At 47.5% G+C, this 25984-nt stretch overlaps 1 protein-coding gene and 1 long non-coding RNA gene across 2 annotated transcripts in view; one reads left to right on the top strand and one right to left on the bottom strand.

Annotated features, from left to right (window-relative positions):
• The window catches only part of LOC139746433 (uncharacterized), a 410448-nt gene that overhangs the window by 22940 nt on the left and 361524 nt on the right, over window positions 1–25984 (bottom strand). The window lies entirely within an intron of this gene.
• LOC139746435 (uncharacterized) overlaps window positions 1–25984 on the top strand; it is a 101367-nt gene that overhangs the window by 33661 nt on the left and 41722 nt on the right. The window lies entirely within an intron of this gene.

The raw sequence follows: 25984 nt of genomic DNA, 5'->3' as shown, positions 1-25984 counted from the left end.
AATCTTTTTCACTCCATCTTTCCACCTCCAATTTGGTCTCCCTCTTCTCCTCGTTCCCTCCACCTCCGACACATATATCCTCTTGGTCAATCTCTCCTCACTCATTCTCTCCATGTGCCCAAACCATTTCAAAACACCCTCTTCTGCTCTCTCAACCACGCTCTTTTTATTTCCACACAACTCTCTTACCCTTACGTTACTTACTCGATCAAACCACCTCACACCACACATTGTCCTCAAACATCTCATTTCCAGCACATCCATCCTCCTGCGCACATCTCTATCCATAGCCCACGCCTCGCAACCATACAACATTGTTGGAACCACTATTCCCTCAAACATACCCATTTTTGCTTTCCGAGATAATGTTCTCGACTTCCACACATTTTTCAAGGCTCCCAAAATTTTCGCCCCCTCCCCCACCCTATGATCCACTTCCGCTTCCATGGTTCCATCCGCTGACAGATCCACTCCCAGATATCTAAAACACTTCACTTCCTCCAGTTTTTCTCCATTCAAACTCACCTCCCAATATATATATATATATTCTTTCAAACTATTCGCCATTTCCCGCGTTAGCAAGGTAGCTTTAAGAACAGAGGACTGGGCCTCTGAGGGAATATCCTCACCTGGCCCCCTTCTCTGTTCCTTCTTTTGGAAAATTAAAAAAAAAAAAAAAGGGGGGAGGATTTCCAGCCCCTCCTGCTCCCTCCCCTTTTAGTCGCTTTCTCCGACACGCAGGGAATACGTGGGAAGTATTCTTTCTCCCCTATCCCCAGGGATAGGGATATATATATATATATATATATATATATATATATATATATATATATATATATATATATATATATATATATATATATATATATATTATATGATATGGATGGTTTGCTTCACCCACTGTCAACCAGCCTCCTGTGGATAACTAGCAGTTGTAAGTATGAACGGAGCATTTGACACGTTCCCTCGACACATCCGGACGTAAAGGTTGCTTGACCCCCTCCTCCTCCCGTTATCCCCCTCCTCTTCCACTCATTGATGACAGAAACTGGTTAGCCAGCTTCATAGCTGTCCAATAAGCCAGGTATCACACACCAGGTATCACACACCAGGTATCACACACACCAGGTATCACACATGACACACACATAACATTCACTCACCCTACAACTAAAAGAAATTAATCAAAACACGTACCAATGTCGTTCACAGAGGAGAAAAGGAACCCACAGTTCCTTATGCAAACACATCTGCTCCAACATAGATCCTCCTCACCTGCTTGGTCATCTACTGTTTGTAAAGTAACCATAGCAAACCTATGCACCAAGCAAATACCACTCAGAATAATCCTTGGTTGCAACCACAGATAATCAGCGTTTGTACAAATACACGAAGATTCTTCCAATACAGTCTCCCATTAACAGCACTAGATCTCGCCTCCAAATTACACCATAACCAGCAACCAGCCCCCACGCAGGGATGATAAGTTCATCCTTGCCTCTCACATGGATAGCTTATGCTTACACAACCCACCACCTTTAGTAAACAACACTGATGAAACATATTCACATTGAGCTAATTCGTCATTCATTAAATGGCTGTCCACTTCCCCTCTAAACCAACACTTGAAACCCACTCCACCAGACATACACTCGCCTGAAACTACACTCCCCAGATATACACGAGTTACACTTTCTCGTCTACGTCATGATGCTGCCAGCCTCCTCAACATTCCAAACATCAAATCGTTGGACGAACCTGCTTTCCTCAGCGCTGAGAAAGCCTCATGGAAAGAGATCAGGAAGGAATATATAATATATATATATATATATATATATATATATATATATATATATATATATATATATAAGTTATTTATTTATTTTGCTTTGTCGCTGTCTCCCGCGTTAGCAGGTAGCGCAAGGAAACAGACGAAAGAATGGCCCAACCCGCCCACCGCCCACACAATGTATATACATACACGTCCACACACGCAAATATACATACCTATACATCTCAATGTACACATATATACACACACAGACATATACATATATACACATGTACATAATTCATACTGTCTGCCTTTATTTGTTCCCATCGCCACCTCGCCACACATGGAATAACAACCCCCTCCTCCCTCATGTGTGCGAGGTAGCGCTAGGAAAGACACCAAAGGCCCCATTCGTTCACAGTCTCTAGCTGTCATGTAATAATGCACCGAAACCACAGCTCCCTTTCCACATCCAGGCCCCACACACTTTCCATGGTTTACCCCAGACGCTTCACATGCCCTGGTTCAATCCATTGACAGCACGTCGACCCCGATATACCACATCGTTCCAATTCACTCTATTCCTTGCACGCCTTTCACCCTCCTGCATGTTCAGGCCCCGATCACTCAAAATCTTTTTCGCTCCATCCTTCCACCTCCACTTTGGTCTCCCACTTCTACTCGTTCCCTCCACCTCTGACACATATATCCTCTTGGTCAATCTTTCCTCACTCATTCTTTCCATGTGCCCAAACCATTTCAGTACACCCTCTTCTGCTCTCTCAACCACACACTTTTTATTACCACACATCTCTCTTACCCTTTCATTACTTACTCGATCAAACCACCTCACACCACACATTGTCCTTAAACATTTCATTTTCAACACATCAACCCTCCTCTGCACAACCCTATCCATAGCCCACGCCTCGCAACCATAAAACATTGTTGAAACCACTATTCCTTCAAACATACCCATTTTTGCTCTCCGAGATAACGTTCTCGCCTTCTACACATTCTTCAACGCTCCTAGAACTTTCATCCCCTCCTCCACCCCGTGACTCACCCGCATCTGCAGTTTCTTACCCGAATCAGCCACCAGCGCTGTATCATCAGCGAACAACAATTGACTCGCTTCCCAAGCCCTCTCATCCACAACAGACTGCATAGTAGCCCCCCTCTGCAAAACTCTTGCATTCACCTCCCTAACAACCCCATCCATAAACAAATTAAACAACCATGGAGACATCACACACTCCTGCCGCAAACCTACATTCACTGAGAACCAATCACTTTACTCTCTTCCTACTCGTACACATGCCTTACATCCTCGATATATATATAATCCCTGGGGATAGGGGAGAAAGAATACTGCCCACGTATTCCCTGCGTGTCGTAGAAGGCGACTAAAAGGGAAGAGAGCGGGAGGCTGGAAATCCTCCCCTCTCGTTTTGTTTTTTTTGATTTTCCAAAAGAAGGAACAGAGAAGGGGGCCAGGTGAGGATACTCCCTCAAAGGATAAGTCCTCTGTTCTTAACGCTACCTCGCTATCGCGGGAAATGGCGAATAGTATGAAAAAAAAAAAATATATATATATATATATATATATATATATATATATATATATATATATATATATATATATATACTGGAAAGGATCACAATTTTGCGTGTGATCAAGATATTACTGAGTCCACTGGGAAAATGAAAATCGTGTTTCATTTTCGCCGTGGACTCTCAGGAATATAAACATATATATATATATATATATATATATATATATATATATATATATATATATATATATATATATATATATATATATATATATATATATATATATGACCAGAGTCTATAATGTTTCAAGATAATACCACTGAAGGTGAGGACCAGAGCGGTATAAGAGCCGTTGTGGTTGGGTTATCCGGTGCTGGAGCAGACCTCGCACTCCGCTGTGATCTTGCGCCAGTGAGAGCAGCGGTCTGCATGTGACGAGGGAGGGCGTCACGTTGTGGGTTATGTATACATGTAGGTGTGGCAGGAGGGTCCATGAGAGAGAGAGAGAGAGAGAGAGAGAGAGAGAGAGAGAGAGAGAGAGAGAGAGAGAGAGAGAGAGAGAGAGAGAGAGAGAGAGAGCTGGGGATGAGTGAAAGTATGAGGTATGAGGAGGGCATTATTAACACCGGGTGTGGAATAGTGAGCAGCGCGTCAGTGATGCAGGGAGTGAGGCGGTGTCGTCTGAGTTTGGCCAGGGTGCGGACCGTGGTGATGACGTCACAGGGAGAGAAACAAGTGAGCGATGGACCTGAGGAGGAACGGGAGGGGGAGTGGGGTGGGTGCTGGTGGTGTGGGTCGGTCTGGTGATGAGGCGGAGGAGCAGCAGGAGGCTGGGGGACAGTGCATCACCCCAGGTCCAGCAGCATGGCTCTCAGGTGATCAGCTACGGAAGGTGAGGAGGACGGGCCAGGGGATGGCAGCCAGGTGGTACAGGACTGTTCACCTGTTGTGGAAATAGCATGACTCGAGCAGAGATTGTGCTTCGTGATGCTTGCAAAATGTCGGTGCTACGGCAGGACGCAAACGAAGAATTGTTGAAGAAATGTGGTTAGAAAGTTTGAATATGAGAAATGGTTCGAGTCTGTTTTCTATACATTCACTGATAAGGTCTGAATCCTGTACTGTGGGACGCATGTGAGACCACAGTGAAGGGATGTGCGGCCAGTGTGTTGGTAGATGAAATGATACTCGTACCCAGACTAGCTACATACAGCTGTGTGTCTGTACTGTTTACACATAACAAGACGTTAGTAATATATACAAGAAACAAACCAAGAGCTCATCAGCCCAGGGAGACCCCTGCCGTGTATGAACCAACTGATGCGATATGTCTCCACACCAGAGTTGCTGCGGTTGGAGAGAAAACATGAAGCCAGATAAGCGGGAGAGTCTTGTTAAAAGTTAAGCGAGAAAAACTTTATGCTAGATTTTCCTCAGAACGATGACGAGGAATACCACACAGCGTCATCAGGAGTGGAGGCTCTCAGTCATGGATCTAGCGGCTCAGAACCATTGTGAATCGTTGAGGTTTGGTATGTTTAGATGACCTGGTCGAGAGATTATTCATTCTTGATACTTTCCATGGCAAGAAGAGGAGGAGGAGATGTTCCTGGATTTTGTTCCCACAGCTGAAGGTGACGAAGGAATCTTGTGTACGCTTGCCTTCCATGTCTGATACATTTGTGTACGTATGGCTTCCATGTCTGATATTTCTGAACGGTTCTTCAGCAAACGTTCATAATTTGATCGACCCAGACTGAGACCCGTCGTCTGTGTCGATAATCTACTCCAATATTTTCCTGAAGTGGGTGGATGTCTTCAGCTTCTTTGTCTCAAACTACTTCTTTGTCTTGTTGAAAAAGATATTGTTCTGAAGACCTGTTTCTAACGGATGACCTTATGTATCTCTCTCTCTCTCTCTCTCTCTCTCTCTCTCTCTCTCTCTCTCTCTCTCTTTAAACTTTCTTCCTGAATAGAAATATTCTGGTCTCGTGCCTATACCTCCAATGCTGTTTGCGCCGCCGACCCACCCACCCACCAGGACCGTCAAGGCTAAACGTGAGTTCCACATCAGCTGTGTATTGTCTGCACAACTTGACTTTCATTATCTAGTTGTTTGGTGCCACAGTAAACACCATGTTGCCCTCGTGCTCACTGGGCGACCACCTCCAGAGCATACCAGTCCCGCAGGAACCAACAGACGGGAGGACCACAGGAACCAGCAGACGGGAGGACCACAGGAACCAGCAGACGGGAGGACCACAGGAACCAGCAGACGGGAGGACCACAGGAACCAGCAGACGGGAGGACCACAGAAACCAGCAGACGGGAGGACCACAGGAACCAGCAGACGGGAGGACCACAGGAACCAGCAGACGGGAGGACCACAGGAACCAGCAGACGGGAGGACCACAGGAACCAGCAGACGGGAGGACCACAGGAACCAGCAGACGGGAGGACCACAGGAACCAGCAGACGGGAGGACCACAGGAACCAGCAGACGGGAGGACCACAGGAACCAACAGACGGGAGGACCACAGGAACCAGCAGACGGGAGGACCACAGGAACCAGCAGACGGGAGGACCACAGGAACCAGCAGACGGGAGGACCACAGGAACCAGCAGACGGGAGGACCACAGGAACCAGCAGACGGGAGGACCACAGGAACCAGCAGACGGGAGGACCACAGGAACCAGCAGACGGGAGGACCACAGGAACCAGCAGACGGGAGGACCACAGGAACCAGCAGACGGGAGGACCACAGGAACCAGCAGACGGGAGGACCACAGGAACCAGCAGACGGGAGGACCACAGGAACCAGCAGACGGGAGGACCACAGGAACCAGCAGACGGGAGGACCACAGGAACCAGCAGACGGGAGGACCACAGGAACCAGCAGACGGGAGGACCACAGGAACCAGCAGACGGGAGGACCACAGGAACCAGCAGACGGGAGGACCACAGGAACCAGCAGACGGGAGGACCACAGGAACCAGCAGACGGGAGGACCACAGGAACCAGCAGACGGGAGGACCACAGGAACCAGCAGACGGGAGGACCACAGGAACCAGCAGACGGGAGGACCACAGGAACCAGCAGACGGGAGGACCACAGGAACCAGCAGACGGGAGGAGAAAGATGTAAAATGTGTCTGGAACAATAATTGTGCGACGGTGACGAGGTGCGGGAGGTCGTGTTCTGCTCGCCAGTCTTGGTCCCCAGCATCACCAGCCTCGACCTGAATATTAACTAAGCCGACTTCTTGACTGATGCTTCTGAAATATTCTGCCTCAAAGATTACCTCGGGAATATTCTGCCTCAAAGATTACCTCGGGAATATTCTGCCTCAAAGATTACCTTGGAAATATCCTGTCTGGGATAATGGCTCTCATTGTTCACATTCTCGACTATCAATGTCATAGTTTCTTGTGTTTCACATTTTCCGCCTCTGTGATGATGGCTCCACGTTTCCCCCTCCCAAGACGGATTGCCAACTCCTCACCTCGAGATTTGTGATTAGTGACGGCCAACGGTGTCAGCACTCACGCTCAGGTGATCTCTCAGACCCTGGATGGCACCTCTCTCTCTCTCTCTCTCTCTCTCTCTCTCTCTCTCTCACACACACAACCTGGTGGGATGCGACGGTGGGAGTCGGTCTCATCTCGAGGTTACTCATGATGAGCTAGGACGCCTCGCCAGGTATTTTGTCAGTCCCGCCAGCCATGCGCTCGTGATTGTAAGAAATGAACAGAAAACTAAACAGAAAAAAAGTCATTCTCAGAAGTCGTGTCAGGAAAAAAAGAAATATTTCTGTTGAATGTCAGAAGGTTGGCTGGTGTGTGATGACATTAAAGTCTGCTTCAGCTTGGAAGACGTCAGAGATGATGAGAGGAATATATGATGATTCCTTAGAAACCAGACATAAAGGACTAAAGTCTTGTTGTAATAGATATTGTAGAGAACATCTAGAAACCTTATATAACAGGACTATGTTCTTCAGCACAAGTATGTGTAGAGACCTTCCAGAAACCTTACAACAGAGGGACTCAACACTTGTATCACTGTCGACTGTAGAGAACGTCAGGCGATTCGAACTAAAGGATTAGGTTTCAGTGACTTTAAACACGTTCTGACGCTTAGGAAGTTCTCTAATGTTCCTTAAGAACATCGAAGACAAGATGCTTTACCTCGAGAAAGTTTTTTTCCCGGAAGATGAAGAGTTCATGACACCAACTGAGAGTAAAGTTAGAAACTTGATCACACCAGATGAGGCTGGAGAGTTAGTACCGTTGTAATCATTTGACAACAATGTGTTTGGCTCTTTATCTTGACTTTATTTCCTCAGTTTCTGCTATCATCCCTGAATTGCAGTAATATCATCCCATCCGCTGAATATCATTCCATCCGCTCAGTATCATCCCACACACTTCACATGATCATAGTAACTCTTTACCACCAGCATCTTAATCGTCCCATAAACCATCGTCATCATCAGCCTGACATTATCATGCCATCCATTAGACATGAAGTCGTTATATTCCATCTTCAGTTACATGATGTACTAATTATGAGCAACTATTGGCAGATGTAAGTCCACTTGGCTCTCCTGTCCTTATTCCTGCAGAGGGCTGGTTGCCGCTTATCAGCTGACCATTAACCTTTAGACTCTGGTTTGCACTGAGCAGACGCTCCGACAGCAACATAACCTTGTTATATACTGCATCGGTGAACGGCGGAATGGCATTGTTCAGTGGCATAATCATTCATCATCGCCATTTTTCCTCCTCATATCTGCCATTTGGTCGACACAACCTTTACACTGAACAATAACATAATTTTCAAAAATATCGACCCAACAGCCAACAACTTCTAACCACCCAAGAAAATGGATGAATTATTGGCAAATTTATATTGGAATTGGTCATCGTGTATCTGCCAGCTTCCTTGGTGTGTCGACTTTCTATAGGACATGATGCACATTTTTTTTTCTAAAGATGTCATCCCAGTGAAATGGATGAATCATCAGCAACTGTGTATGTGTCGTGCGTCCGGCAGCAACTGTGTATGTGTCGTGCGTTCGGCAGCAAGTGTGTATGTGTCGTGCGTCCGGCAGCTTCCTCGGCGCGTCTACACACACAAGACCTGGCAATCCCTATAAATTTTCCTTACCTAATAAGATCAGGCGCTCCTTACAAGAGCAGGTGGTCACCCAATACTGTCCTCTGCGGGAACCACCACTACCTGTGTTTGATACGTCTGGGGAGACATCATCCCTGCTTGTTAATACCATTCCCCATACCTGATACAATTGTACCTGCCATTGCCGGTAACCGAACCCTTATTCATAATCGAAACCAATTGTAATACACGTTGTCGCCCCTACTTGGAGTTTTCTCCAGCAGCGTTTCCTCCCTTATTGAAAGAAGCGAATTGGTCCCTAAACGGCCTCCCTCCCTTCCCTCTCCTAACCCCCTCCTGGAAGGGGTAGATTGTCCCCCCGAACAGCCAGCCACTCTTCATCTACCCTGAGAGCGGCAACTGTTATGGTTGACTGGGTCAGGACGCTGTGCACTCCGCCCACTGCTCTCTCTCTCTCTCTCTCTCTCTCTCTCTCTCTCTCTACGTCCTCCCCCTCCTCTCACCCCGCGGCGCACGTCACCACTTCAGAACGTGAAGGAAGACCTCACAAAGTGGCCAGAAATAGTGTATGTCTGTGTGTTGGGAGAAAGGGTGACCCAGACAGTATCTTACAGTGATTGTCAACAGTGTTGTGCCATCATTGGTGTACCATGCTAGTGTACCAGTGATGGTCTGTCACTGCTGATGTAGAAGTACTGGTGTATCACTGCTGATGTCTGCTGTCTGCCCCTTGTGTTTACCTACCTGTCTGTCTGTCTTCATCCATTATTATAACTCGTCTCCTTTACATTATCACTATTTGTACTTATGATTATCTTTCACTGTTTTTCTTTTCCTCTCTCTGTATGCCCTACATATCTCCTCCCTCAAATATTCAACATTTTCTCTCCCTCCCTCTGTGTGTGCTCTACCCCAACCTCACTCCCTTCCTCCCTCTGTATGCCTTCCACCCCACCTTCGCTCCCTCCCTCACCTGCTCACCATTAACACACACAGGCCAGGAAGTTGATTCATGAATTTTAATCTGATGTATAATTCATCACTTGGAAACTCTGGCCAGGTGGAGCCACACATTATAATCCCCGCTTCATTTTTCTTCATACATTTGCATAATCTAGACAGAAGACTTGCGTTGCTCTGCTCTCTAGCGTATATGTACATCAGTCCTCGTTTAAGCAGAGGTCATTACGACAGCACTTGGATGCTCTGGTATTTTCCAACCTCCTCATTACTGATCTGTCCTCAACACAGCGCCAGACTCCCGCAACCAGCGATCACGTAGCGGCTGTTAGCATATCCCAAACAACAACACTGTGAGCAACTGTCTATGTTTTTATCATATATGATCATAGTACAGAACACTACTAGGTATCCTCAGTATATGATCATAATACTAAACACTGCTAGGTATCCTCAGTGTACATATAGACAGTGAATATCATGGTTACAGACCACCTGAACACAACCAGTGGGTGGACCCCCTCATGACTGACGGGTAATCATCATTGATCTTGATATCTTTTTGTTTACATTGTTATTAATCTTTATCTTTTTGTTTACATTGTTATTAATCTTGATATCTTTTTGTTTACATTGTTGTAGTTGTTTGCACCTCACATACGTGGTTTCGTCTGTGGTAAGGGGTATCATTTTTAGATACACAATATAACTTGGTTCTTTTGGAGAAACCAATAATTTGGCATTAACTAGATCCCTAGCGTGCCAGATAAACGATAATCCACTAATATATATATATATATATATATATATATATATATATATATATATATATATATATATATATACATGATTTTTTTTATTTATTTTACTTTGTCGCTGTCTCCTGTGTTAGCGAGGTAGCGCAAGAAAACAGACGAAAAAATCGCCCAATCCACTCACATACACATGTATATACATACACGTCCACACACGCAAATATACATACCTATACATCTCAACGTATACATATATATACACACACAGACATATACATATATACACATGTACATAATTCATACTGTACGCCTTTATTCATTCCCATCGCCACCCCGCCACACATGCAATAACAACCCCCTCTCCCCTCATGTGTGCGAGGTAGCGCTAGGAAAAGACAACAAAGGCAACATTCGTTCACACTCAGTCTCTAGCTGTCATTTAATAATGCACCGAAACCACAGCTCACTTTCCACATCCAGGCCCCACAGAACTTTCCATGGTTTACCCCAGGCGCTTCACATGCCCTGGTTCAATCCATTGACAGCACGTCGACCCCGGTATACCACATCGATCCAATTCACTCTATTCCTTGCACGCCTTTCACCCTCCTGCATGTTCAGGCCCCGATCACTCAAAAATTTTTCACTTCAACCTTCCACCTCCAATTTGGTCTCCCACTTCCTCGCTCTCTCCACCTCTGACACACATATCCTCTTGGTCAATCTTTCCTCACTCATTCTCTCCATGTGACCAAACCATTTCAAAACACCCTCTTCTGCTCTCTCAACCACACTCTTTTTATTACCACACGTCTCTCTTATCATATCATTACTTACTCGATCAAACCACCTCACACCACATATTGTCATCAAACATCTCATTTCCAGCACATCCATCCTCCTCCGCACAACTCTATCCATAGCCCACGCCTCGCAACCATATAACATTGTTGTAACCACTATTCCTTCAAACATACCCATTTTTGCTTTCCGAGATAATGTTCTCGACTTCCACACATTCTTCAAGGCTCGTAGAATTTTCGCCCCCTCCCCCACCCTCTGATTCACTTACGCTTCCATGGTTCCATCCTGTGCCAAATCCACTCCCAGATATCTAAAACACTTCACTTCCTCCACTTTTTCTTCATTCAAACTTACCTCCCAATTAACTTGACCCTCAACCCTACTGTACCTAATAACCTTACTCTTATTCACATTTACTCTCAGCTTTCTTCTTTCACACACTTTACCAAACTCAGTCACAGTCTTCTGCAGTTTCTCACATGAATCAGCCACCAGCGCTGTATCATCAGTGAACAACAACTGACTCACTTCCCAAGCTCTCTCATTCACAACAGACTGCATACTTGCCCCTCTTTCCAAAACTCTTGCATTCACCTCCCGAACAACCCCATCCATAAACAAATTAAACAACTATGGAGACATCACACACCCCTGCCGCAAACCTACATTCACTGAGAACCAATCACTTTCCTCTCTTCCTACACGTACACATGCCTTACATCCTCGATAAAAACTTTTCATTGCTTCTAACAACCTGCCTCCCACACCATACGTTCTTATTACCTTCCACAGAGCACCTCTATCAACTCTTATCATATGCCTTCTCCAGATCCATAAATGCTTATACAAATCCATTTGCTTTTCTAAGTATTTCTCGCATACATTCTCCAAAGCAAACACCTGATCCACACATCCTCTACCACTTCTGAAACCACACTGCTCTTCCCTAATCTGATGCTCTGTACATGCCTTCACCCTCTCAATCAATACCCTTCCATATAATTTCCCAGGAATACTCAACAAACTAATACCTCTGCAATTTGAGCACTCGCTTTTATCCCCTTTGCCTTTGTACAATGGCACTATGCAAGCATTCCGCCAATCAGGCACCTCACCATGAGTCATACATACATTAAATAACCTTACCAACCAGTCAACAATAGTCACCCCTTTTTTGATAAATTCCACTGCAATACCATCCAAACCCGCTGCCTTGCCGGCTTTCATCTTCCGCAAAGCTTTTACTACCTCTTCCCTGTTTACCAAATCATTTTCCCTAACCCTCTCACTTTGCACACCACCTCGACCAAAACTTCCTATATCTGCCACTCTATCATCAAACACATTCAGCAAACCTTCAATATATATATATATATATATATATATATATATATATATATATATATGATTCGAAAGATTGTTTACAAAGAGTAAATGATGATTAGATAGCTTTGTCTTGGTCAGAAGGTGCAGTGGGTACCGCGCCTCCTCCTGCAGAACCCGTTCCATGCCCCTCCTGACCCACCTCTGGAACCATCACTAGTTTTCGTGAGTTAAGATTATAATGATAATCATCAATATGAGATTATAATGATAATCATCAATAATAGATTCGGTGGGAGTGGCAAGTCTTACCGACGCTAAGGGACAGGCAATCACTCGTACAAACAAATATTGTCATTTTAAATTCCTCATTATCTAGAACCCATTCCTTGTCTAAACCCATTTCATGTTTAAATCCATTTCTTATTATCTAAACCCATTCCTTGTTATGTAAACCCATTCGTTATTACCTAAACCCATTCCTTCGCTAAAAGCTCCTCCATGAACTCTCCTTCCTTAATTACAAACACTAATAAGGATAATTATATCTTTAGATCATCTCTTCTCTGGGACGATTATGCTGGAGGGTCCTAATTATTCCCAGCGGCGGCTGGGTGCCACCAGGACCATCCCGCGGCGGCTGGGTGCCACCAGAGGTTCCGGCAGTAGTAAGAAAGCCGTGTACGCAGTAATTAGAGCGGCTCCGGCAGCAGACGTACTTCCTTCCGTTCATTACGGCCAGAAATGAATATTTAGCGCCATGTTACCAGAGGCCAGGCCCAGCCACCCACCCACCCTTCACCACCACCAGCCTCACCCTCCACCACCACCACCAGCCTCACCCTCCACCACCACCACCAGCCTCACCCTCCACCACCACCACCAGCCTCACCCTCCACCACCACCACCAGCCTCACCCTCCACCACCACCACCAGCCTCTCCCTCCACCACCAGCCTCTCCCTCCACCACCAGCCTCTCCCTCCACCACCGGCCTCTCCCTCCACCACCGGCCTCTCCCTCCACCACCGGCCTCTCCCTCCACCACCGGCCTCTCCCTCCACCACCAGCCTCACCCTCCACTACCACCGGCCTCACCCTCCACCACCAGCCTCACCCTCCACTACCACCGGCCTCACCCTCCACCACCACGAGCCTCACCCTCCACCACCACCAGCCTCACCCTCCACCACCACCGGCCTCACCCTCCACTACCAACTCCTGCGCCTAGCATGACCTTCCTCATAACCCTGGCCACACTGCACCTAGCATGACCTTCCTTATGATCCTAGCTACACTGCACCTAGCACGCCTCTCCCCAGCAGTATCTCTCATCATATCCTGGCCTGGAGCTGCTCCCGTCCCACGTATCGAGCTTAACTGCCAGTAACCTGGTTACACTGTGGCTTTTCATCTAATTATAAAATGAAGCAAATCTGTCTGGCCCACCCGTGAGGCGGCCCGCCCCAGCCAGCACACAAAATGGCCCGGGGTGGCCGACCGGCCCGTGAGGTGGCCCGGGGTGACCGGCCGGCCCGTGAGGTGGCCCGGGGTGACCGGCCGGCCCGTGAGGTGGCCCGGGGTGACCGGCCGGCCCGTGAGGTGGTCCAGGATGGCCCGTGAGGGGTGGCCGAGGGTGGGTGGTCTCCTTGGCAGACGTCCCTCAGATGTCAGGAGACGAAAACTTTGGTTTACTGGCCACGCACGCATGCTGGTCACTGTCATGTGAGGGACTTGAAATGTGAGGAAACATACGACTGAAAGATGAGGTCCCGACCCAACTCGGGGGAATGAAATGCTCCAGCCAGACCCACGCAACACGAATGCTCCAGCCAGACCCACGCAACACGAATGCTCCAGCCGGACCCACGCAACACGAATGCTCCAGCCAGACCCACGCAACGCAACTTGAGAGGCAACTGCTTTGAGGCATTCACACAGCCCACTCAACCAGGCATCTATATCATCAGCCTGGGCCGGAGGCTGAATGGAGGGCCAGACGCTGGGGGAAGGTTTATGAAGAACACGACCGTTGGTTGCCCACTGCAGTTGTTTACATGAGATGTTCAGGTTGGTGATGGATCTGTCCAGTCATTACCGAGACAGAATAATGTTCCTGTCTCGTCAGGGAGGACGGCCGCCCCAGCTCTGTCTGGCAGGTCTGGGGTCGTCCTTGGCCAAGAATGTTACACTGACCAAACGAGGAGTCTAGCGGCAGGAGGAGGAGGAGGAGTTGGCTCTGCTGGGGACGACGGGTGGAGCGAGGCGAGCGGCTCTCTCTCTCTCTCTCTCTCTCTCTCTCTCTCTCTCTATCTCTCTCTCTCTCTCTCTCTCTCCACTCACACACACAAGCAGCCAGCTCTCGGGAGCAAAAACAAAAGTGATACCTATAGAAGAGGGAAAGTGAACCAACATTGCGGTGAAGGGAAAGAGGGTCAAGTTTGTAAGTTACTCTGGGACAGTTGATAAGTCGGACCGCTTTCGGCTTAACTCTGTCAAGTAAGGATGCAGAGCCAGAGCCACCCTAAGTAAGAGAGCAGTGCTCAATACAAGGACGAATCAATCCATCCCTTGTATAGACGGAGCAACTGTTCAGAAGAGAAGTTTCGACATCTAAACAAGACACACACTTTCTAAGAGGCAGACTTAGCTATTTCTGTAATGTGGGATTTCCAAGAAAGAGTGGATGTTACAGTAATACCAAGTATGTTCACTGAGTCAAGAGGAGGGATTATAGAACCGTCAAAGGAGAGACGAGAGTTGAGGAGTTTTCGATAGAGAGATGGAGAGAAACGGGGTTTTGGAGGCATTAAACTTAACAAGATTTCGTGTACCTCACTGAGATAACCTGTCCAAGTCTGAGTTTATTGAGGAAGTTGTGTCAAGACGAGATGACTCGCAACCCATTACCATTCACGTCCACATAGCCAGTCACATCTTCACGTCCACATAGCCAGTCACATCTTCACGTCCACATAGCCAGTCTTCGCTAAGTCTAGTTCACTAAACACATCTTCATTATACACTCATTTTTACATGCTTTTATCGTTTCATTATCAAGGTCATGATCACCAAACTTTCCATACTACTCATCTTTGACCTAAGCATCACATGCAGGGTCAAAGGTTAACTTTTTTTCCACATTCAGACTCTCCAGTTGTGGTCCCATGGTGGCTGGTATACAGGAGGGGACCTCCCTGGACCCAGCTTGACGAATACAAATGGCTCTAAGTGAAAACGGAGGTCGGGTGATTAGCTTGTGCCTCACCTCAGGATAAGAACAAGTGCAGATCCACACCTGACCTGGGATGGTGTTTGATTTTTGTGTGTTACGGGAAGAATGTCCCCTCCATTAACCTTATATATATATATATATATATATATATATGCACTTACACACACACACACACACACACACACACACACACACACTAGACTAAGCCCAGGTACTCATTTCTCGACCAGCCCCAAGGAAAGATGAACAGCTGGGTTGACTGTAGGCCAACTGCCGCACCCAGGATTTGGACCCAGACGGTCCCGTGCGTAAATTATGGTTTGCAAACCAACCACTACACCACAACTCGTGTGTGTGTGATCACCTTTCCCTCCAACCAACACAAAGATAAAGAAATGGTCAACTACACAACGAACTTGTTAGGAACGGGTCTCTAATCCTCCCACTCCTCCCCATCCCACCCATCCTCCTCCCCACTCCACCCATCCTCCTCCCCACTCCACCCATCCTCCTCTCCACCACTCCCTCCCCTGGAGCTCTCGGCCAATCAGCGAGCGTTTCCCTAACCCAATATATTACTTGAAGGATCAACCCCCTGAGCCGCTCGACCCTCTATAAAAACATTTTCCCCGCGACGTTCCTATAGGGTTTTCGCCCTTGGGGTCCCGCCAACCAAGCTCGGGCGTTTCATTTGGGGAGTCGAACCGCTGCTCTCCTGTTCTCGGCTGATGCCAAACTTAATCCAGTTTATCACAGAATATTCTCGACTTTCCAAGATTTTGTTTTTTCAGATTTTCTCGTCTAAGAAGTTGACTGTTTCTTGTGAGTCTGAGAATACAGAAGACGTGTCGCATCTCGACCACCACTAGTTCTACTTCCCTCTCACATGTGTCTTCATGTGGAGTTAGTGACTGGTGGAGGTTCATGTGGAGTTAGTGACTGGTGGAGGTTCATGTGTGTTGCGAGGTAGGTGGTATACTCCACCACAGCCCATGTTCATTAGACTTCTTGCTTGGTTGGATGAGGGCCGAGATGAGTCATCTTGGATGGTTGTACCTGACTCTCTGGAGTAAAGGACCTGGTCGTCTGGGGTTGAAGACCTGGTCGTCTGGGGTGAAGACCTGGTCGTCTGGAGTAGAAGACCTGGTCGTCTGGGGTTGAAGACCTGGTCGTCTGGGGTTGAAGACCTGGTCGTCTGGGGTTGAAGACCTGGTCGTCTGGGGTTGAAAACCTGGTCGTCTGGGGTTGAAGACCTGGTCGTCTGGGGTTGAAGACCTGGTCGTCTGGGGTTGAAGACCTGGTCGTCTGGGGTTGAAGACCTGGTCGTCTGGGGTTGAAGACCTGGTCGTCTGAGGTGGAGGACCTGGTCGTCTGGGGTTGAGGACCTGATGAAGGGAGCTTAAGGGTGTGGGGGAGGAAGAGGAGATGCATGATGGGAGTGAGGGGCGAGGGTGAGCGGAGAGGATGGGAGATGAGGGGAGAGTGGAGAAGGTCAAGAGAGAATGGGAAGCATGAAGGTTTGAGCTTCAGAAAGTTTTTGATATTATTCCCGTCAGTCTCTCTCTCTCTCTCTCTCTCTCTCTCTCTCTCTCTCTCTCTCTCTCTCTCTCTCTCTCTCTCTCTCTCTCTCTCTCTCTCTCTCTCTCTCTCTCCTGAAACAACGAAGTTATGGCATTCTCTTCTTCCTATGAACATTTTACGTTGGGAAGTCATTACCCACCTGACCACCACAAGGTACACCCACCTGACCACCACAAGGTTCACCCACTACCCACCTGACCAACACTTGGTACACCCACTACCCACCTGACCAACACTTGGTACACCCACTACCCACCTAATGATTGTGTAAGTCTGGGATATTAACATGAAACTGTTGGGAAAGATGTAAGCCAAGTCAAACATCCCTAAATAAAATTCAGTCACTTTTCACCGACATATTTTGGAAAAAAAATAAACATTAATTCCAAATTAAAAAGTATTGGAAATTGGTCTGATGATCGTGTGTGTTTGTTTGTTGTTAGTAGGATTTGTTTTGTAAACAAACTCGGGGAGGCGTACATATACCATCAGTCAATCACTATTGAACGATACTACATCTGATGCCATCAACATAGGGTTAATCAGGTACACACATCTCCCCCCACACACACACGCGGCCTCGACCCACGCTACGTGTGCTACGATGAGACATGAACCACCACACTTGTATAAGTTCCTCACCAGCGTCTCTCCTCACACCACCACCGTTCAGAATGTGTCAACCTTCCACTCGACCTCTGGTTATTCTCCACACAACGGCTCGGTAATCTGTCGTTCACATGAACCGGGTTCGGGTACTGGATGCATGAATATATCTTTTCGCTCTGATCCAGGCTCTCTCCATCTACGCATCACTTCCCTGGTCGCCAGCTCTCATTGTACCTTCTACTGTATTGCTCTACATCATCATGACCAGCCTGACATCAGGTATACATCATCATGACCAGCCTGACATCAGGTATACATCATCATGACCAGCCTGACATCTGGTATACATCATCACAACCAGCCTGACATCAGGTATACATCATCATGACCAGCCTGACATCTGGTATACATCATCACGACCAGCCTGACATCTGGTATACATCATCACGACCAGCCTGACATCTGGTATACATCATCACGACCAGCCTGACATCTGGTATACATCATCACGACCAGCCTGACATCAGGTATACATCATTACAACCAGCCTGACATCTGGTATACATCATCATGACCAGCCTGACATCTGATATACATCATCACGACCAGCCTGACATCTGGTATACATCATCACGACCAGCCTGACATCAGGTATACATCATCATGACCAGCCTGACATCTGGTATACATCATCATGACCAGCCTGACATCAGGTCTACATCCCTGTAATTTTATTATCCTGTATATAGCCATACATGACCCTTTTTAATGATGTCTCTGCACCTCCTCCTCACATCTCCGTTCTTTTCTCTGCTTATCCTCGGACTTCCATCTCTTGGTAGAAAATTACCCATCTCCTCCTCCTCTCAACCCTGACCCATTCTGATCCATGTACACTTGGGTCTGCCTGCCATACATGAGCGTTGGGACGGGTTCTCCTTCACACACGCTCCTTGTGTACTGTGAGCTTCGATTCCCTGTTTCTTTATTCACCAAAGTCTTCAGAATCTCTTGCCCTGTAAGATTCTACTCTCGGCTTCAGGTCTACCTCAGCCATTCTGACTCAACTTCACATCAAATACCTGCAGAACTTGTGGTTCTTCATCATACAAACTGACGGTACAGGATGACATCTCATCTCTTTCCAGGACTGAAGTTTTACTGTGTATCCTCACTCACTTCCCGCAACTCTCCTCCCCCACACACATCTTCCCGGCGTCCCACCACTCTATTTAACAACTCCTTTGACTCGGTTGACAACAGAGTATCATCTGCATGCACCAACTGCAACATATTCCCTTCTGTGTCGTAATAATTGAGCAGGTGCGCCTCCATCTCCTCGACTTGCTCTCATCTGCCTTGAAATATCAAACAGCATTCATGACGTCATGCATTTCTGACGCTCTCCCACATTCGTTGCAAACCAATCACTATTACCACCACTTCCTCTTACGTTATACCGACACTCGTAAAGACTTGCTCAAGCATTCACATGTCTCCCATGATCATAGACTCAACATTATGGTCTGTCCCATACCTTCTTGCGACCATCAATGCAACGTGCATTCTGTCTTTCTCCAGAACATTTTCCAGACTTGTCTGAGTGCAAACATCTGGTGTGTAATTCTTCCTCTCTATATACAACCATCTCGTCCCTCACACACACAAGGTGCGCTAATCCGCTCAACACGACCACTCTCTACCCAACCATACACCTTGCCAGCCATGTTATGTCCCTCTGTAACCCTTACATTTTATTCCAGTCACCTGACCACACCCTCCAGTCTCGCTTCAACACTCCATCTATCTTACCAGAGTTTCCAGACTTTAGGAGCTTGATTTCGTATTTGAGATGTTTTCCTGTACAATGAATCTCTTCCTTGTTCTTCTTAACTCAACAATAACCACAGTTTGCTTGACCACATTTCAAGTCAAGACTTAAAGGTTCTCTCACTTCCTCAGTTATTCTCACCATCTTTCAAATAGTTTCATCCACATCTACACAACTTTCATTCTTCCCACACTGACCCATGTCTCCTCCTCCCTCCCGCCTGGTGGTCCTCCACACTGACCCATGTCTCCTCCTCCCTCCCGCCTGGTGGTCCTCCACACTGACCCATGTCTCCTCCTCCCTCCCGCCTGGTGGTCCTCCACCACACAAGAGTGGCTGCTGAGAAAGGTACATAAAAGGGCAATGTAAGACCATCTCTGGTCCTTCCTACATGACCTGTCAAGAGGCGCTCAACACATTGGTCCTCCCGACTCTCCAGTCATCACCTGCACCTCATCCTCCACCTGTTCAGGAAGAAGCTACTGAACCAACCCCGCCACCGTCATGCCCTCCCACCTGAGATCCCTCGTCCCTGAGCCCTCCCCAGCAGGTGCAGACCGCAACCAACACAGCCCCATCCCAACCACTGTCCTCCTCCTCCTCAGCAGCAGCAAACGTTACACTCAGCTTCAGGTCTTGTGTGAAGACTGTTTGCTTAAAGTGCGAGCCAGTAGTCACTCGTGGTTGTGTGCTAAATATCTTCAGACTTTGGCTGCAGCAGGTCATAAGATAAACCGTTAAGTATCATTATTAGTATTGTTGTTATCATTATCATTGTTATCATCATTTACGAGTCTGGTGACGCACCATAGGTCTGCTAGTGTGTTGTGTCGTGTTACCAAGACAACACCACAAGTGTCTTCGTGTGTCCTCTCACTGTGGCACAACGTGTACTGGACTGTAGTGTGTCCTCTCACTGTGGCACAACGTGTACTGGACTGTAGTGTGTCCTCTCACTGTGGCACAACGTGTACTGGTCTGTAGTGTGTCCTCACTGTGGCACAACATGTACTGGTCTGTAGTGTGTCCTCTCACTGTGGCACAACGTGTACTGGACTGTAGTGTGTCCTCACTGTGGCACAACATGTACTGGTCTGTAGTGTGTCCTCTCACTGTGGCACAACATGTACTGGTCTGTAGTGTGTCCTCTCACTGTGGCACAACATGTACTGGTCTGTAGTGTGTCCTCTCACTGTGGCACAACGTGTACTGGTCTGTAGTGTGTCCTCTCACTGTGGCACAACATGTACTGGTCTGTAGTGTGTCCTCTCACTGTGGCACAACGTGTACTGGTCTGTAGTGTGTCCTCTCACTGTGGCACCGGTGGTTTCCTCTCCTTTCCTCTAGTGTTATATTCCTGTGTCTCAAGCTATCCCTCTGGATACATTCCTTTTCCTTCTCTGTGTTTTGCGTCTTGTGAAGTCTTGTCCTCAGTGTTACTCGTTCTCCCTTACCCTCTGTCACGTTCTCCTCCCCTGCCTGAGCCCAGCCCGGGCTGCGGGGATGAAGACCCTTCATGACTCCATCAGGTATTCACTTCCAGTGTTGCCAGCAACATGACCCGTCTCATCTCCTGCGTCAGTATTGCCAGAGTCAATGATAGAGTCGCAGGTTGGTTGCTGCGGTGTCTGGCTGTGGTAATACTGCCCCTCGTTACTCTGGTGCACTGGATAGCCTTACCATCCACCAATATCACGGGCCCGGTTTCGAATCCCGGAGAGGGAAAGCCGACCCACAGTCATCCCAGCTATTCATCATTTGCCTTTGGTTCTGGTTGTGATGTGAATGAATACTTGGGATAAGCTGGGCTGTGTGTATGACATGGTACATCTATACAAGGTTATGGAACGGGACAAAACGAGCGTAAAACTCCCTCCCTGTGACAAAACAATACACACACACACACACACACACACACACACACACACACACACACACACACACACACACACACACACACGTGGAGCACCTGTGTCATTAACCCAGCCAGGCCAGGTGTCAGGCGGCTGCTGGGGTAATATCCGGGTGAAGAGAGGTGGTGATCTCCCCCCCCCCCAACCTGACCTGTGACGCGTGTGGGTGTGTGTACGTGTGTGTGTGTATGAGTTTGTGTGTGTGTGTGTGTGTGTGTGTGTGTGTGTGTGTAGAACACAAGTTCACATGACCGTATGATCTGCTGGGAGGTGAATCAGTCGCCCTCCTCCACGATCGTCCCGCACACAAACGTTCCAATAATTTTTCCAGTTTTGCTATCGAGTGTAGATGAATTATGGAGGATGAACTGTGTTGCGTGGTAACTGGAAAGGTTTTCCAGTGTGTTGCTAACATGTCGCTAAATGGAACACAAATCGCATGATGACATCTCGTAATTGGCAGTTAGGAAGGTTTGTGTGTCCCACATACTAGTCCCAGGCCTGGTAACCTGCAGGTGGGTTACCCGCTCACCCTTGCTGCCCGCAGCCTCTCTCCTTGTGACAACATCTTGCCAACCACACCCTACTGTGACCAGGTACAGAGTTGGCAGACTCTGGTGTTGGCAGTGGCTGTCTACAGGTAAGGTGGTGCCTCTCTGCCACCTTCCATGTTGGTAGTAACATAAGGAAACTCCATCCTTGACCTGACATCATCCTTGACCTGACATCATCCTTGACCTGACATCATCCTTGTACTGACATCATCCTTGACCTGACATCATCCTTGACCTGACATCATCCTTGTACTGACATCATCCTTGACCTGACATCATCCTTGGCAGGGTCCCTCCGCCCTTCTCTCGTTCCCTTCAACGTGACAACACATCACTCGAGGATGACTGTAGGACACACCAGCTAGTGAAGTGAACCTCAAGGGTCACATCATAGGCCAACCATCATGTCATAGATCGTGGGTCGTCGTACTCCAGGGTTGTACTCCAGGGTTGTACTCCAGGGTCGTACTCCAGGGTCGTACTCCAGGGTTGTACTCCAGGGTCGTACTCCAGGGTCGTACTCCAGGGTTCGTACTCCAGGGTCGTATCATCGTCCTGAGGATCAGGTAGTAGCCTGGTGGATGGTTGGTCAGGTAGAACATGTGGTGACCTCAGTCCACTGATGTGCCACGTATGTGGAGGAGGTGACAGGAGTGGGTGGAGAGGACCCGCACACACACACACACACACACACACACAGCAGGAGGGGAGCGCCCCCAGGTTTGTAGTAACAAGAACCTTCGTCAAAAGAGGTTGAGTAAAAACTTTAACCTGGTCAATTTTGGCAGGAGGTTAAGGTAGGGAGACAAGTATGAGACAGGTAAAGGACAGGTGACATGGTCAACTGTAGCCAGGGAAGAAATTAAACGATAATATGATTTAGAAAACTGACTTAACGTTTTGACTCTCAAGGGGAAAGTATGACGTAAACTTGTTCCCAGGCACAAAGGGTTACCACGTTAATGCTGGGCCGAAGCCAAGGTCGACACTGAAGCCAAGGTCGATGCACGAACCAGGACACATTCCCTTGCCTAAGGCAAGACAATGATAATCACCAACACCTCAGCTCACACTGGCGCCCAGGAACTGGAGTTGTGCAGTTCGATTCTCACCCACCAGGAGGGCTGATCCCATGCTGGGGAGGCCGGGATGTGTGGACCACCTCGTCAACTGGGATAATTTCAACGTCTAAACTACCCTCGTTTTGATGGCCGTCGAGCTGGTCGCTAAGTACCTGCCTCTAATTACTCGTGTTGCTGGTAACGAGTCTGTACGAGGGTAGTTTCGTGGCGGCACCGGCCACACCGAACCCTGACTCTGTCTACGTCATCAGAGGTGTTGCAGGTAACCACGGGCGAGTGTAATAACGCCGGCTTGTTACGGGTTGTTAGGGTGATAATCACCGGATGAGCCACACAAGGCAAGGCAAACATTGTTCCCCAAGAGGCTTAGGACCGTGACGTTGGCAGATGATGAGTGTGGCCCTGGGCCCGTAGTGGCCACATGTGTGGCCCGTGGCCCGTAGTGGTCACATGTGTGTTCCGGAGCCCGTAGTGACCACATGGGCTGGACCCTACCGTGTGGGGGTGGTAGGGACCCACACACGGCCAGAAACAGCTCGCTCTCGGTGACTGTCCCCAGTGATCTACCTACCATGGCATATTTTCATACTTTCCATCATATCACCAGACAATTACTTAATTCATTTTCATTTTACCTATTTACATTTTTTCCTGTCAGTCTGGCCTTCTGCAGGACGATCAGTGGTCGCTGCCTAAGACACTCGCTGTCCTTGACAACGACCACTGGTTGTAACCCAGTAGTTGTGACTCATAACCATAGGAAAATGTGTTGCCTTAAAGATGATACTTTAAAGAGATGGTCCATACGTTAACCGTCCGTAGACATGCCAGGAAGTTGCCTGACGCACGATAGAAATTGTCTGTTGGAATGTTTTTGGACAATATTTTACTGTTGAACGGGAAAGTTGTGCCGACAATATGTATAGTATGAAGAAGGAAAACGGCGAGGTGAATGATTATACCACTGAACAATGCCATCCACCGTTCTGGATGTAATTGCCGAGGAGAGAGGGAGTGGTGGTGGTGAAGGGTGTAGTAGAGAGGGAAGAGGGAGTAGTGGTCACGATGGAGAGAGTAGTGAACTGGGAGGGAGAGAGGGTGTGGTGGCCCATTACCATATATATATATATATATATATATATATATATATATATATATATATATATATAAGCTGCCAAGGCAGCAGGTTTGGATGGTATTGCAGTGGAATTTATTAAAAAAGGGGATGACTATTGTGGACTGGTTGGTGAGGTTATCTAATGTATATATGGCTCATAATGAGGTGCCTGAGGATTGGCGGAATGCTTACATAGTGCCATTGTACAAAGGCAAAGGGGATAAAAGTGAGTGTTCAAATTACAGAGGTATAAGTTTGTTGAGTATTCCTGGGAAATTATATGGGAGGGTATTGATTGAGAGGGTGAAGGCATGTACAGAGCATCAGATTGGGGAAGAGCAGTGTGGTTTCAGAAGTGCTAGAGGATGTGTGGATCAGGTGTTTGCTTTGAAGAATGTATGTGAGAAATACTTAGAAAAGCAAATGGATTTGTATATAGCATTTATGGATCTGGAGAAGGCATATGATAGAGTTGATAGAGATGCTCTGTGGAAGGTAGTAAGCATATATGTTGTGGAAGGCAAGTTGTTAGAAGCAGTGAAAAGTTTTTATCGAGGATGTAAGGCATGAGTACATGTAGGAAGAGAGGAAAGTGATTGGTTCTCAGTGAATGTAGGTTTGCGGCAGGGGTGTGTGATGTCTCCATGGCTGTTTAATTTGTTTATGGATGGGGTTGTTCGGGAGGTAAATGCAAGAGTTTTGGAAAGAGGGGCAAGTATGCAGTCTGTTGGGGATGAGGGAGCTTGGGAAGTGAGTCAGTTGTTGTTCGCTGATGATACAGCACTGGTGGCTGATTCGTGTGAGAAACTTCAGAAGCTGGTGACTGAGTTTGGTAAAGTGTGTGAAAGAAGAAAGCTGAGAGTAAATGTGAATAAGAGTAAGGTTATTAGGTACAGTAGGGTTGAGGGACAGGTCAATTGGGAGGTAAGTTTGAATGGAGAAAAACTGGAGGAAGTGAAGTGTTTTAGATATCCGGGAGTGGATCTGGCAGAGGATGGAACCATGTAAGCGGAAGTGAATCATAGGGTGGGGGAGGGGGCGAAAGTTCTGGGAGCGTTGAAGAATGTGTGGAAGTCGAGAACATTATCTCTGAAAGCAAAAATGGTTATGTTTTAAGGAATATTGGTTCCGACAATGTTATATGGTTGCGAGGCGTGGGCTATAGATAGAGTTGTGCGGAGGAGGGTGGAAGTGCTGGAAATGAGATGTTTGAGGCCAATATGTGGTGTGAGGTAGTTTGATCGAGTGAGTAATAATAGGGTAAGAGAGATCTGTGGTAATAATAAGAGTGTGGTTGAGAGAGTAGAAGAGGGTGTTTTGAAATGGTTTGGTCACATGGAGAGAATGAGTGAGGAAAGACTGACAAAGAGGATATATGTGTCAGAGGTGGAGGGAACGAGGAGAAGTGGGAGACCAAATTGGAGGTGGAAAGATGGAGTGAAGAAGATTTTGAGCGATCGGGGCCTGAACATGCAGGAGGGTGAAAGGCGTGCAAGGAATAGAGTGAATTGGAACGATGTGGTATACCGGGGTCGACGTACTGTCAATGGATTGATCTAGGGCATGTGAAGCGTCTGGGGTAAACCATGGAAAGTTCTGTGGGGTCTGGATGTGGAAGGGGAGCTGTGGTTTCGGTGCATTATTGCATGCCAGCTAGAGACTGAGTGTGAACGAATGGGGCCTTTGTTGTCTTTTCCTAGAGCTACCTCGCACACATGAGGGGGGAGGAGGTTGTTATTCCATGTGGGGC

Source organism: Panulirus ornatus, chromosome 65 (assembly GCF_036320965.1).
Source record: "Panulirus ornatus isolate Po-2019 chromosome 65, ASM3632096v1, whole genome shotgun sequence".
NCBI lineage: Eukaryota > Metazoa > Arthropoda > Malacostraca > Decapoda > Palinuridae > Panulirus > Panulirus ornatus.
This window is presented reverse-complemented; position numbering and strand designations above follow the sequence as displayed.